This window comes from Homalodisca vitripennis, chromosome X (assembly GCF_021130785.1).
Source record: "Homalodisca vitripennis isolate AUS2020 chromosome X, UT_GWSS_2.1, whole genome shotgun sequence".
NCBI classification, from domain to species: Eukaryota; Metazoa; Arthropoda; class Insecta; order Hemiptera; family Cicadellidae; genus Homalodisca; species Homalodisca vitripennis.
In genome coordinates this window covers 34842273-34857194 of record NC_060215.1, presented here as the reverse complement: position 1 = coordinate 34857194, position 14922 = coordinate 34842273, and the positions used below count along the sequence as shown (strand labels likewise).

Here is a 14922-nt window from a genome sequence, read left to right as displayed (position 1 = left end):
TAAAATTAAAATAAAATAAAAAATATAATTTTATCCATGACACATTCCAATGAATCTACCTAACCACAGTATATTGTACAGGGTGAGAGTAGCTTTCTCAACGTGTACAATAGTGGCTGGCTTGTTCGGGGGTGGCGCTGCAGAGGCATTGGTATATTCGCAATATACTTGATTAACACTTCACTAAAATATTTAAGCCCTCACACGCAGACTAACGTGTAATTACAAAACTTATCCACATATATACAGATATCCCTACAGTGATACCCACACATGCAATACATGCGAAACACAAATATTCCATCTCATACTCTACGAAATACACAATACAAAACTTTACAGAAATACATAAATCAAAAGTCACATACACTCTACCCTTTATTATGTTGTATGCATAGGGTTATTAAACTATGTGTAAAAGTTGTTTTTTGAAGAAGGGTTCTGGAAACCCGAAAATTAAAAAAATGTACACTGGTATTCTCGAATTTCAACCTACTTGGGTGTTCGCAAAAGGGTGCCATATCTTAGGGTTGTTATTTTCGTACTTTGAAACAAAAAAATATCATATAAATATAGGGTCAATAAATGTATCGTTTAGCCGCCATTTTGTATTTGTATAAAAAATATTAGCTCTAAAACTGGTTAAGCTAAAGAAACCAAATTTGTTACAATGGTTTGAATAGATAAGAGGAAAAACATAATTGGGTTACTTTCTTTAATATTAAAGAGGGTTAGTAGTAGACAGACTTCTTAAATGGAATTAACAGGTAGAGCAACTAATATAAAAACTAAGTACAGCTTATTTTGTAGTTATTTGAGAACAATTAGCTCTGTATCAAACCGTGATACTATTAAGTCTGTCTACTACGCATATGTTTTCTCGCACCTGAGGTATGGGGTGGAATTTTGGGGAAATTCATTAAAATCAAAAAATGTGTTCAAATTGCAAAAACGAATTATAAGAATTATGTTTAAGCTCGGAACCCGACAGTTATGTAAACCATTTTTCATAAATGAGAACATTTTGGCCCTCTCATCTCTGTACATTTTTGAAGTTTTAAGTTTTCACAAATCTAATAGTAAACAGTTCCATAAAAATAAAGTATTTCACCCTTAAAATACAAGGAATCAGATACTACGTTATCCTGTTCATTGGTTAAAACTCTATGAGCAGGGCGTGTATTATTCTACATTACAACTTTTCAATAAATTGCCAGAATCTTTAAAAAATTAATATTCAATTTAAACATTTAAAAATTCCTTAAAAGGCTACCTCATAAACCGGGCATATTACTCTGTTGAAAAGTACTTAAATACTTAATTTACTTATTTCTATTTTTGATTTGCCTTAAATAAATTTTTTGAGCAAAAGTGTAATTTGTAATTTTTATTTGCCGTTCTTTTTATTTGTTGTGTTGACTGTGACAATTCAAACGTTTATTATAGCTCTGGCTCTGGTAAAGAATGCAAACACGACGTGAAACTTTTGTCCGTTGAAAATCTTTAGAGTCAAATAAAAAAACGAGTATTGTTATAAAAATGTACTATTCAACTATTTGAACAATTCCAACGGTACTTATTTCAACGAAATATTTCAATGCATAAGCGAGCACGACCGCGTATGCAAGCCTAAAGGTATGCACAAGCCAGTAGCGGATAACATTGCAAAATATTTGACGCATTTCTTTGAAACAAGTACCGTTAGAATTACCTATATATATTTATTTATTTACTTAAAGCGATGAGTACTATCACCAATAGACGTTTGTGACACACTTTAGTGAACACCCTGTATATATAAAGTGATGACTCATCAAGAAACTTCGAAAACCAAAGAACATATTGAAATGAAACTTTGTACAGAAGTTTGTATTACTAAAGATACAGAGTGCTCGTTAAGAAATGGGTTTGAAAACTTCGAAGTTTAACTTCATAAATCTGTGATAATTACATATTGAAAACCACACAATAGATTTAAATTAAACCTTCAACACAAGTTTATCTTACTTCTTAAGTACTCGCAAAGAAAATACGGAATTAAGGGATTAAAGCTATCGCCATGCATTTAATTTGTGCGATATTATTCCATTGCGCAGGGTAAGTACCTCTAGCTGGTTTATATATGTAATGTTGTTTTTACCATACATAAATAAATGTAACTTGTATGTCGTTATCTAAACTACTCATGTATACATAATTCAGTAATTCCGAGAATTGTGTGTTCCGAGAGTTTACGCTACAATACAAGTAGGCTAACTGCTATTAGGGAAATATGGTATTTTGTTCTATAAAACATCGACAATCTTATGTAAAATTTGTAATCTACGTTTAATGTCGTTAAGCTACGGTAATAGTAATGTTAATAGTTTTAGAAAACCTTGGATGACCAACTGACTTACTGGAATGTATTAAACGGAAAGATAGATTGTTCTTAAGATGAAACATCATAACTAAAATAGTTCATAGTCTAAATAATAAATTCACCTGATACTGATGAGCTTTTACTGCCTCATTTAAAATATGTAAAAATAGTTATAATTAATAAGTTATATAGGTTTTTTGTAAATCCGTACCTCAAGCAAGGCGTATTCCGGGACTGCCTGAACACTAAAATTAAACTTAATTCACAAATCCGAAAAATGTTCTGATAAATAAGTTACCCATTATATAAATATATACCTGGAAGAAAATAACATCATTTCACATCAGTAGATTCAGAAAAGGAAGGGGATCAGTGATTTTCGAATTGTACCAATGAACATTTAATCTATAGAACACAGGTTATAGCTATCTTTATTGAATAATTCAAAGCTTTTAATATTTTTGATCATGAAAGAAAAGAAAATTATCGGTACATTTTGTAACTTTTAAATGGTTTTCGTACTGTTTAAAAGATAGAACATTTTTTATATAATGAGGAAAATAATGTACTATATTAAAATTAATGAAACAAGATTAATCTATATCGATATCAACAAACATTTAAAGAGTAATAATATACATATATGGTCTGAATTAGCTTTACCGTACATGCAAATACAGTTCTCGGTGGGATCGAGGGAAAGTCTCTCTTTATAAAGCCACGCGCTCCTCACTCCGCCAGGAGGACCGATGCAGTTAGGTGTAGAAAGAGATTCACTTCTCTACCTTTATCTCTCATAATCCCCGTGTTACATGTATAATATTAGTTATAAGTAATATCTCGGAGGCATTTACACCTTAGCTGCGAACTTTGTTATTCGTAAAATTTTGAGTCTATTTACAATCAACAACATTAAACTTTTCTTTTATTATTACTTAAAATATTTGTTTACGTATATTTCAACCAGCTAGAAAATCTAATAAAAGGTAATACTTACTTTTCAGGACAATTTCACCTTACATGTATCATTACAAAATCTGCCTAGTGAGTAAAATTTGAAAATATATAATGTTTTTAAAGGTTATTATTAAAGGTTATTTTTATATATTTTTACGGTTACAATTTCATAATAATCCATGTTTTCATTCTAGCGCAAGGAAAAATTGTTTTTTATATGTACACTCTGTATTATTTTATTATTACTTACAAGTTTAAATTGACCGAAGAATAACTACATAATATTTTGAAGCTATTTATATCGAACATTTTTTTTATTCTTCTCGAATGAAATCTTGAATGTAGTATTAATATGTGATTTTAAGATACAAAAATTTAAATGTTGTAGATGGAGCTTATATGGGTACTGATAACTTACTTACATTAAAGCATTAAACCAATATTTAACATTTTTATTATTTTGTGAGGCCTTTCGATATCAAAGATTATCAAAGATATCGAAAGGCCTCACAAAATAATAAAAGTGTTAAATAATGGTTTAATGTTTTAATGTAAGTAAGTTACAAAAATTTAGCTTTATCACGTTTCATTACTTCATATAAAAATGGTACTTGGTTTTGTAAGTACCTTCAATATTCATTTAACTATTTTTGAACCATCGATTACAATTTAGTAAAAGCTAATTATTTAATTTAAGAATAGTTTTGCCTGGTATATCTACCGTAAAAACTAACAGCTAATTTCATTATAGGATGGAATTATTTTTACTGGTCTAAATTTAAAATAGTCTTTAAACTGTGCAGTAATTACAGTGTAAACAATGATACTCGCATTTATTAAATTGTAAAGAACATTTTTGTAAATATATAAAATATCATTTATATGATATGTTCTTCATAAGGCAAAAGCAAAATATAATTAGTATGTAAATTACCTTCTGAAACATTTATGTCTTTCATAACAATAACCTGTATAGTTTATAAAACGTACTTCAGTATTCACAATAAATAAATGTTTCAATAAAAAATAAATACACTTTATTACGAAGTATGCAATGACCATTTGTAAACTTTACTTTATAATTAAATGTTAAATAAGGCGTATTTTCTCTTGTTGCTTGTGAACCTGATAACTTTAACTGTTTAATGGTTTGCTCTACAAAATTGTTTAATAACGCCTATCTGTCAGAGGCAGTTGTTGACAGTAAAGCCCGATGATATTTGCCAAAGGCAACTCATATTTTCTTCTATCTAGTTCCCACATACTCTAGCTGTAAATATTGTTACTAAAAGTATCACGGCTATTCACGGAAATCGGATTTACGATTAGTAATGAAATCATCAAAACATTAGTTTTAGGCTTATCGTGTGGGAACCAAATAATAATTTTAATGTTTAGGTAACTCTGAATAGGAAAACATGAAAACTATCCGAGTTTTTACGGATTTCCGGGGTTAGAATGCGATATTTCCAAACCTGTTTCTTAGCGAGTACCTAACAAGTAAGATGAAGTTGTTTGCAAAGTTTTCGTGTACGTTCTGTGGTATCAGAGATTTCGTGATTAGTCAGCCAGTGGCTTTGGCCTATTATATCTGCATATCAATATTTATTATATATGTATATACTATACAATTCATATACATGAGCAATATTAAAAAATCCAAAGAAGTGTTTATGTTTAAAATTAATTCATGAAATAAGCAATTGGAATTTCAATAATTTGAAGTAATTTTTCTAATTCGATCGAGGCATGATTCAAATTGCTGAACACAACTGATATTCGGTATGGAATATAAATGGAAATAGTTGAACGTAATTCCAACTGTCAACTTGCTTCGAACATCGCACTGAGCAGAAGCATTCAACCAATGTTGGCTCTGCTCACGAGAACATTTCAAGAGAATTTATGTTCCTTACATTCTTGTGAAACTAGAGAGCTTTGAACGATCTTCATGGGGTTTATAATACAATCTTAGATGAATTGCTAAACACAACTGATACTAAACAACAATTTATATTGTTGAGTTTCGTTTTATTTTCGATAGCTGCCTTTTGGATATTGATTTAGTTTTTGAGACTTTGCTCAAACTCAGTGTAAGTGAGAAAAGTGTTGATGTCGCTGGTTATAATATCTATCGCAATCACCGCCAACACAAGCGTGGTGGAGATAACAGGATTTTTCCGGACATTTGCCATCGTTCCGTGAAACAAGAAAACAGTAACACTACGTTTCTGAATACGTTTCAAAAATAACCTTTAAACAAAGAAGTGGTGGAGATGTCGCTGCTTATGTCAAGTCTCACCTTCCTAAGATAATCTTACACTCGTCAGTTACCACGAGAGAAGGGCGGCCTGAGGATATGCTTCTGGACGTCAATATTAACGTAACACATATCTTAATTACAGTATATAACTCCAGGTTTTAATTTAGGTTTTATTGCTGAATTCGAACACATGCTTTTGGGCCACATGGCTCTCGTTACAGTCATGTTATAGTCATGGGGGATTACTTACGACCAAACTTACTTAACGACTATGTTTCAATCTTGTAATATGACTCTGTTACTATTCAAAGCCACCCACCATACTACTGCTGCTGACACTACTTAACGTCATTTTTGTTATTGAAGCGACTCGTGTTGCATACCACACACAATTTCCTTTTCCTGGTCTTTCAAGGCACGATATGATTTTCTGTCTTTATAAACTCTACCCGCCCAAAGTGAAGGCAAAATTTATCAAGTATAGAAATAATAGGAACATGGATCATGTTGCCCTTCTTTCTGATGCTGCTTTACTCACTTGGCATGAGATCACATGAGCTACCAAATCAAATGATATGGTTTTAAAATTAAATTCTTTTCTTTGATCGATTTTATCAAACGTCTTTAGAAACAGAGATTCTGCTTTTCGCGTAGCTAAGCTATCTAAGTCCGCTCTGGTTGGAGATGTTTAGGAATAAAACTCAGAAGCAAATTAGAAATGCCAAGGCCCGATTTTATCACACAGACTATCATAGCATCAATCTCCTAAATTATTATGGAATAGGGTAAAAGACATTGGCATTTGAAAATATAATGACTGCACACCTCTACCATTTGATATAAACACAATAAACTTTGTGAATAATTAATTATCCTGTTGAGGAAGCTGAATCTTTTGACTACACCTCCGAACTTGAGGCTGCTTCTCATCGTGCACCGTGTGCCAGTTATCTTTCACTCACGTGAATGAGGCTGACGTGCTGGAATACATGGAAATAAACCATATTCTGCCCTTTGGAAAAGTCACCTAATCCCCAGACACCGTCTGATTTCCAGCCGAGCAGTATCCTTTCCTGTATTTATAAATGTCTCAAAAGAAGTTTTCATCAGCAGTTGACCTATTATCTTAAGAGCCACAATATCCATACTCAATTTCAATGTGAATTTCACTTAAACTATTGCACCACCACCGTTAATGAAAATTACTGATGATATACGTTTAGCAATAAATAATAGGGAAGCAACAATTTTAACACTCTCAGATTTCTCCAAGGCCTTTGACTGCGTTTATCCATCACCTTCTCCTTTTCAAATTCAGTAATTATGGTTTCTCCGATGGTTGTGTTAACTGGGTTCACTTACATTTTACTGGACGACAACAATGTGTGAAGGAAGCGGATAGGGCATCTAACTGGAGGCTTGTTACTAGTGGCGTTCCACAAAGTTCTGTTCTGGGTTCCTTCATTTTTTCCCCTTTACATCGACAACGTAACACTAATAATTATACATTCAAATTTCAATTTATATACCGACAATTTACAAATATATGGAAACATGTGACCTGATGATAAACACAATTGCGCTTCACTAATGAACATTTAATAATTTGTTTCTTGGGGGAAGCAACATAGATTGAAGCTAAATGAAGACCAAACTAAAACCATGGTTTTAGGTATCACAAGACTCATTAATAGTATTGGAAACGTACCGAAACTAAAACTAAACAGGCATTTGAATTGCCTAGAAAGAACTAAACAATGTACCTAATTATGAACACACATTTAAAATATACTGATCAAATAACTTATAACAGAGCATTTTCTTGCATTCACCGTGTAAAACGGGTTTCTCTGTATCTGCCACTGAACGTCAAACTTGTGTTGGTTAAGACTCTTGTGTTTCCTAATTTCAACTATTGTGACATAGTGACAAACGACATGACTGTTGAGCTGTCGGACATGCTTCAGCGAGCCCAAAACTACTGTATTAGATTTATTTTCAATCTTGGACGTTCTGAGCGCGTTTCTCCTTATTTCCAACAATTATCTTTCCTGAGGCCTGTACAGCTTCGTGAATACGATATCCTCACTCTTTTACACCCAATCATCAAGTTAAAGTCTCCTAGTTACCAGTCCGACAATTGTAGATTCATATCCGATATCAATGGAAAGCCCTTACTTACGAGATCTTCTCTACTTGCTACGGTCCAAAGTTCGTCAGTTATTAATAGGTCGTTCACTGTTCAGGCTTGTCGTCTGTGGAAATCACTTCCTGAAAATATGAGAAATGTCGAGAGCCGTGCTCGATTCGAGGCGATGGTTGGGAACTGGTTGCGGGCCGTGTATGGGTGGTGGTTGGTGGTACCTGTGGGCGGTATATGGACGAATGGTGCGAATGGTTGAACAAATGTGTTTTTACTGTATTAGTACTCGATTTGATTGAAAAGTTGATTAGAAAATCTGAATATGTTTAAGTTTTCATTGTAATGTGCTGTATCAATGTTATAAAGTACATATAGCTTAGTTTATAATGTTCTTTACGTTTTTTAATTATAAGTCTAGGATAATGTTTTAAGTATTGTTCGTATTTTTCATATTATTTTAAGGTTGAGTGGAAGAAAGAGCTGAATACAGACATATTCCATTTCATTTAATTTTGTTTCATTCAGTATGGACTGTACTTGAAATAGTTATAATTGCAGCTGTCAACTTGATACAACATCCCATTTTCAGTGTTTATAATACAATCTTAGATAGTTGAAGTAACGCTTACATACGAGATCTCGTATTATATAAGCGAGATCTCATGATAATGTTCGCAAACTCTCGTTACATTTATTTTACATTTTGAAATAGTTATTTCATCCTCCTGCCCTATGGCTATCATAATGCAACTATTGTGTAAAATACAATTACCTAACCGCACATACTGAAATGTAACACATCAATTACCTCATAACCCTTATTACCTAACAATGTCGATAATGACTGTATTAGATTCAATTATTATTTATTTATTAGCCATAACTTCCTTTGCGATTAGTTTCCATTTAATTATACTTACATCATATTGTCAACACGAATCGTTTCCAAATTCAAAGAATCTTGGAACGAGAAGGGTATACATTATTAATAATCTGTCATCTGAAGAATGTAAATAGATACATCGATTGAACTACGAATTGATCAATACACTAGCTAAGTGCCTTAGTTACGCAATATCAACCATTGTACAGAGGGAAATAAAAATTCAGCCATCGAAGTTTGAAATTAATTAACGTGGAGTAGGTAGGGTACCTACTGGTGTTTATAGCATTTAACGCAAGTCCAACTATTCATTGCAAAAATTCCCCCTCTTGCTGCCTATAAATATCTTTTTAGATAAATACGAGTATCATATTATATTATTATTATCTGTCTCATAAGATAGGTTTCTTGGTTTCAATCCACACCCATTATCTCTTGTAAACTCCTGTATTTTCAGATCTTCTTCAGTTATCCTTGACTTGTCGTTTCTCTACTGTTGGATATTGTGGTACGTTTTTTCTTGAGACCCAATACTCTTTTGTACTTTAGAAGTACTTATCACCAGGCAATTGGATTCACCATATAGCTATCATCTGGTTCAACAAACGTTTTTGCTGCAGAAGTTACACATCTGGGAAGAGGGTTAATTAAATTCTACATTTGATTGGCATACCTCACTTAGCAATTTTTTACCAGAACAAAAAGAATTACAAATGACCATGTTATTCTATGTGAATAACTCTCCACAAGGACTACATTTTATGTGTGTAGGGACTAGCTAAATTATCAATATTTAAAAATTAATTGGAAAACCCAGGTAAAAGAATTTGTATATACGTTAAAAGTAAAGAAAGTATCAAAATTGTTAAAACTACAATAGTTTGTCGTTAAATTAAAAAAAAGTTAACAGTTAGTGATGCGTAGGAGATTAGTGTACGAGTAAATTCTAACTCCCACACGTTTCCTACATATTATAAATTTCAATTTAAAAGGTATAAGATCCCAGGCAAACTCTTTTTTTCCTATGACATTGAATAAATCTCAAGGGCAATTGTTAAATGTATACGCGGAGTGGATCTAAGGAGTCTGTGTTTCTTCCACGGCGAGCTGTGTATGATCTGCTCTCGAATAAGATTTGAAAGCTTGGTGATTGCGTAGTTCGCATCTAAAATACCGTGTGCATAGAAGTTTTTAAAGATAAAAACTTTTAAAAATTAATGACTGACATGTTTATTACAGTATTCAATACACAGTAATAAAACAAAAAACTAATTAAAAGAAGTTTACATGTTGACCCCGTAGTTATACACGGGTATTCAGGTAGTATTTGTGTAAGGTAAAAAAATGTAAACTCCTATCTATTCATTGATACAAGCCTTAAATTAAATCACTAATTATCATGTTACCTAAATAATTCTCATTGGCGTTCTTACTGATTGATTATATATTTATAGCAAAACTGATTATTGTGCGTTTAACGAATACAACTCAAATTTTACAATCTCTAGACCAAATAAACAGTCACGGACAAACATCATAAAAGTTTACAGTAAGTAACATTGCAGTAACTAAAGCGCTTAACACAGTTTCCCACAGTTATACGTGCAGACAGCAATAGGCTTTATCGCTGTTACAACTACCAACTACTATTATGATATGGTGCATAGTTTCTCGGCTAAACTTGTTTCGAAGAAACATTTTGATATAAGCTCGTGCTTAGAACTTCACACTAATCCGAGCTGCTGATCATGGCACATTAACTTTGCTCACTTTAACTTCATGTGTTTTTGTGCAGCCGACAATATATGTATATCGCACAACATCAGTGCACATATGTATGTATATTATTCTACATATACCAGCCTCTAATACGGAAGTCCTCGCCTGAATAGCTTCTTTATATCCTTATTCATATCGCGTTTCTCATATCCTGTTTTGAGAACGTCTCACTGAATCGAGCGGTAATTCGTAACACCTTACAATCTTTATACTTTATATATTTATGTGCATTTCACACCGTTTAGTAACAAAGGAAGTGGGGCACGAGTTTCAGTGAAATTAAATGGATGTCTATACCGTTCTTTCATCACATTATTCAACACATAGCCTACCTACCGCTACTACAGCAGTTTTCATCTGAAGTCACTTCATATCCTTACTTATATCGCGTTTTCCATATCCTGTGTGGAGAACGTCTCACTTAGTAGAGCGTAAAACTTTGAATATAAATTGTAATTTTATGTATCTTTGTGCATTAAATTCCATGGAGTAATAAATAAAATGTTTTGCAAGGTTCAGAGAGTTTAATATGGATATTTAACGACATTCTATCATCACATTATTCAATATATATCATATAGTAAAAGGTGGCGCATATGTCAGTTTACGCAGAAGAGAAATTTAAAGGCGTTACAGGTTAATTGAATAAAACACTTCTAGGCCAGAAAACACATTCATTATATAAAATTACTTACATATTACCATACAATGTTATAGTAACTGTTCGAAATGTCCACCTTGATTTTGTATACCTTTCATATAACGACTGAGAAAAGAATCACAAATTTTTAGTAATAGAGGTTTATCATTATTGGAGTTCAAATGCATTTCTGATTAGGTTACTGAGTTCGTCAAGATTTTCCGGTTTTGAAGCATACTCAATCTTCTTTATAATGCTGTGAAAAATCAAATGTGGTCAGGTTTGACGAGCGTGCAGGCCAATCGATTGTATCACGGTGACCAATACATTCATTAAATGTGTTATTCAAAAAATCTCCAGAAGAGCGAATTAATAATGAAAACAGGATTGTTTCTGAGCTCGGGAACTACTACTTCTTGCAGCAACCGTATATAACTTTATTAACATTTCCTTGAAGAAAACACGGACCAATCAGTGCAGTACTCAAATGCCTCCCCATACCATAACACCAGGCATATTGAGTTCTGCTTGGATTACGTTATGAGTATTTACATCCGACTAGTACACGCAGTTATTCCGATTAACGCGATCATTTAGTTTGAAACATGCCTCATCATACCACAAAATCATACCACTATCAGCCTCTGAGCAGATAATTATTGTCTCACAGAATTCCAATCGCCTATCGGAATCATCCTTGTGAAGCGTTAGAAGTAAATGTGGATGGTACGACTTAAGATTTGATTGCTTTAACATTCTTTGTACGCTTTTTCTTATTTCTAGTTCAGCATATGCCTTACGAGTCGATTTAATGGGACTGGCTACAAAACCTTCTCGTTGCAAAGTGGTCGTGGATGACCACATTTCAGGGCATTTAAAACACTTCCTGTGTTTTGAAATTTCTTATTTAATTTCCGCATGTACTGTCGAGTGGCTATCGTGACACCTGGATATTTACCACTAAATTCTTCAATTATTATTGCAGTATGTTTTATTATGTCTCCACCACAACTGAAGGATGTAAACTCGTTGTTGGGTTGTAAACATTTTAAAAACACACACAAACAAGTAACAGATGCAAAGAGCGTCACTTTAACATACAACAATGAACTTACTCGATGTTGCTGCCAACTTAACATTGTTACCAACCTATCGAAACAAAAATCCCAATTTATGGGGAAACTGACATACGCGCCACCCTGTATTATTAAACTATCAAAACTAAAACTCCTATTTACATAAATACATACGTTTTCTATCTGATATTAGTGAACAAACTACTAGAAAGGGAGCCACTTTACTATCAATTCCGATTTATAGATTAACAATTTTTAATATGTCGTTTGCTGTTCAGTCTTGTGCCTTTGGAACGCTCTCCCTGATGATATTAAAAGTATTGGCGATCGTGTGTGCTTCGAGTTGAGGGTCAGGGACATGATACTGGGGGAGCTATAATAATAATATGTTTTATTGCTGTCAGACAATTACATGAATTGTATAGCAAAGGTCAATTAGTAATTTAAAATAAGCTAAAATTTGTCACTTCATCAACAGGTCAAACATACACAGTAGCATTCATTCAGCTTCCATCTGCTAGTCAATTATTTCCCTCTTCGACACCAGTTTATTATCATTCTCCGAAATCATTGGTCTCCCAGTTATTTGCCAGGAACTCGCCCAACTGCGGCGGGACGGGCGGTGGTGTTTGTGGTGTGTGTGAGGTCAGACAGTGAGTTTGGTGAGGTTGAATGTTTTATTGTTCTTTTTATTTTATATTTTACATTGTTAGCTTTATTCTTTATATTTCATTAAAACTTGTATTATTAAGCTCATGAGTTGTTTTATATGAGTTTAGCAATTTATTTACATTTAATCTTTAAGTATAAGTAACTTACTAGTTCACACGTGTCTGTATTCAAGTATTGTTAATTTACTGTACATGATATTAGGTTGAGTGGCAGACAGGGTTTGGCAGCCCTATTCCGCCTCTTTAATAAAGCCATTTTTAATTTCATTTTCATTTCATACAGCCTACCTACCGCATTTTACACCTAGTACTGCATTTTCTCATCGTTACTCATATCCCGTTTTGCATATCCTACGTTCAAAACCTCTGATTAAGCAGAGATATAGATAGAAATATGTATGTATATTTGTGGATTATATTCCGTGTAAAAAGAAATAAAAGCGCGCAAGGCTCAGTTAGTAATATATATGTGTGTATCGTTCGTTCATCACATTATTCGACACATAGCCACCTCCCGCTAGCAATGCAGTTTTTATCTGAAATCTCTTCATATCCTTATTTATATCGCATTTTACACATCCTGTGTTGAGAACGTCTCACTCAATAGAGCTATATATCGTAACACCTTAATTTTTAAACTGTAACTTGATGTATTTTGTGCATTATATTCCGTGTTTATTATTAAAATGAATGGGCGCGCAAGGTTCAGTTAGTTTAATATAGATGTCTGTATCGTTCTTTCATCACATTATTCGACATATAGCCTACCTAGCACTGCAATTTTCATCTGCATTTTCTTCTTATCTTTACTCATATCGCGTTTTCCTTTTCCTACGTTCAAAACCTGTCACTCATTAGAGCTATAGATCGTAACATGTATGTATTTTTGTTCATTGTATTTCGTATAATAACAAATGAAAGGGCGCGCAAGGCTCAGTGAGTTTAATAAGGATGTCTATTTCGTTCTTTCATCACATTATTCAAAATATAGCCTACCTACCACTAGCACTGCAGTTTTCGTCGCAACAGTTGGTTCATGTCCTTACTCATATCTCGTTGTGTCATATATCCTGTTTAAAACAATATTTCCAACGCATAACACTTACTACAAGTAGTAAAAAGCTACTTTTAAGGCATATAAAAACTGAAAGTTACGTTGTATAAAAATTACATTTCATTTAGCTGTGTATAAATATATTACTGTGGCGTTCTTTATTTCTTCACTATGTACGAAGTAAGACGAATAGGATAAAGTGACTCGCTCAGATATAAGCGTGAATTATGTGGCACATCTAGTTGACAACTCCTTTATGCATTCTTTCTGTGCATAAAAGCCCTTTTGTCAAGGTTTTATTCTTTTTCAAGCTCTTTTCCTCAGAATTGAATCATTGTCACTGTACGGTTTAAAATGCATGACTCATATTAAGTTAAAGTTTTATTAACTTTCTCAGATTTCCAAGTCAGCCATGCTGTCTGAAGTATTTATTTCTTTATTATTGTATTTATTGAAAATAACATAAAGTAGTACAGAGAGTTGCGGATCTTCTAGTAGAAATACTAAGAGCTACCATAACTCTAAACTAGGCCTAGGCTAGAGGAGAAAGCATTTACAGGAGTGCTAAAGAGTATGATAATTTTATTTCTGTAGACTACGTGGTACAGACGAGGCTAGAACTCTCTGGATAGAGATCTCACAGCGAAAATTAAATATAAATTCTGGAAAATCAGTTTACCAATATAAAGAGATTTCTGTTATCATACATTCTCTTTTGTATATGCCACTCGAAGTTCATTTTGTTATAATATAATAATCGTTACTTAGTTTTAGTTAAACTTAATAATTTTTACTACACGAGTACATATAAATCTCGTGTCGCGATGATCCTTTACGCTAATCTCCAAAACCACTGATCAGATTTCAATGAAATTTTGTTGATATGTATTCTTTCGCGAAAATCCCTCCGGGCTACGCCCCACTGATCTCTAAAGTAGTGAAAAAACCGTCTTGATCTATAACTGTGTGTGTTAATTTAGTTGAAATATCCTTCTAAATGTAATGAACTGTTTTGTGTAAGCATTGTTTTATGAAAGCATGTGTTTAATTAATTTAACCATTATTGCAATGATAACATTTATGTTTCATAATAA

At 33.0% G+C, this 14922-nt stretch overlaps 1 protein-coding gene across 1 annotated transcript in view; it reads left to right on the top strand.

Moving 5' to 3' along the window:
• Positions 1-14922, top strand: part of LOC124368892 (glycine receptor subunit beta-type 4-like) — a 253072-nt gene that overhangs the window by 139987 nt on the left and 98163 nt on the right. The window lies entirely within an intron of this gene.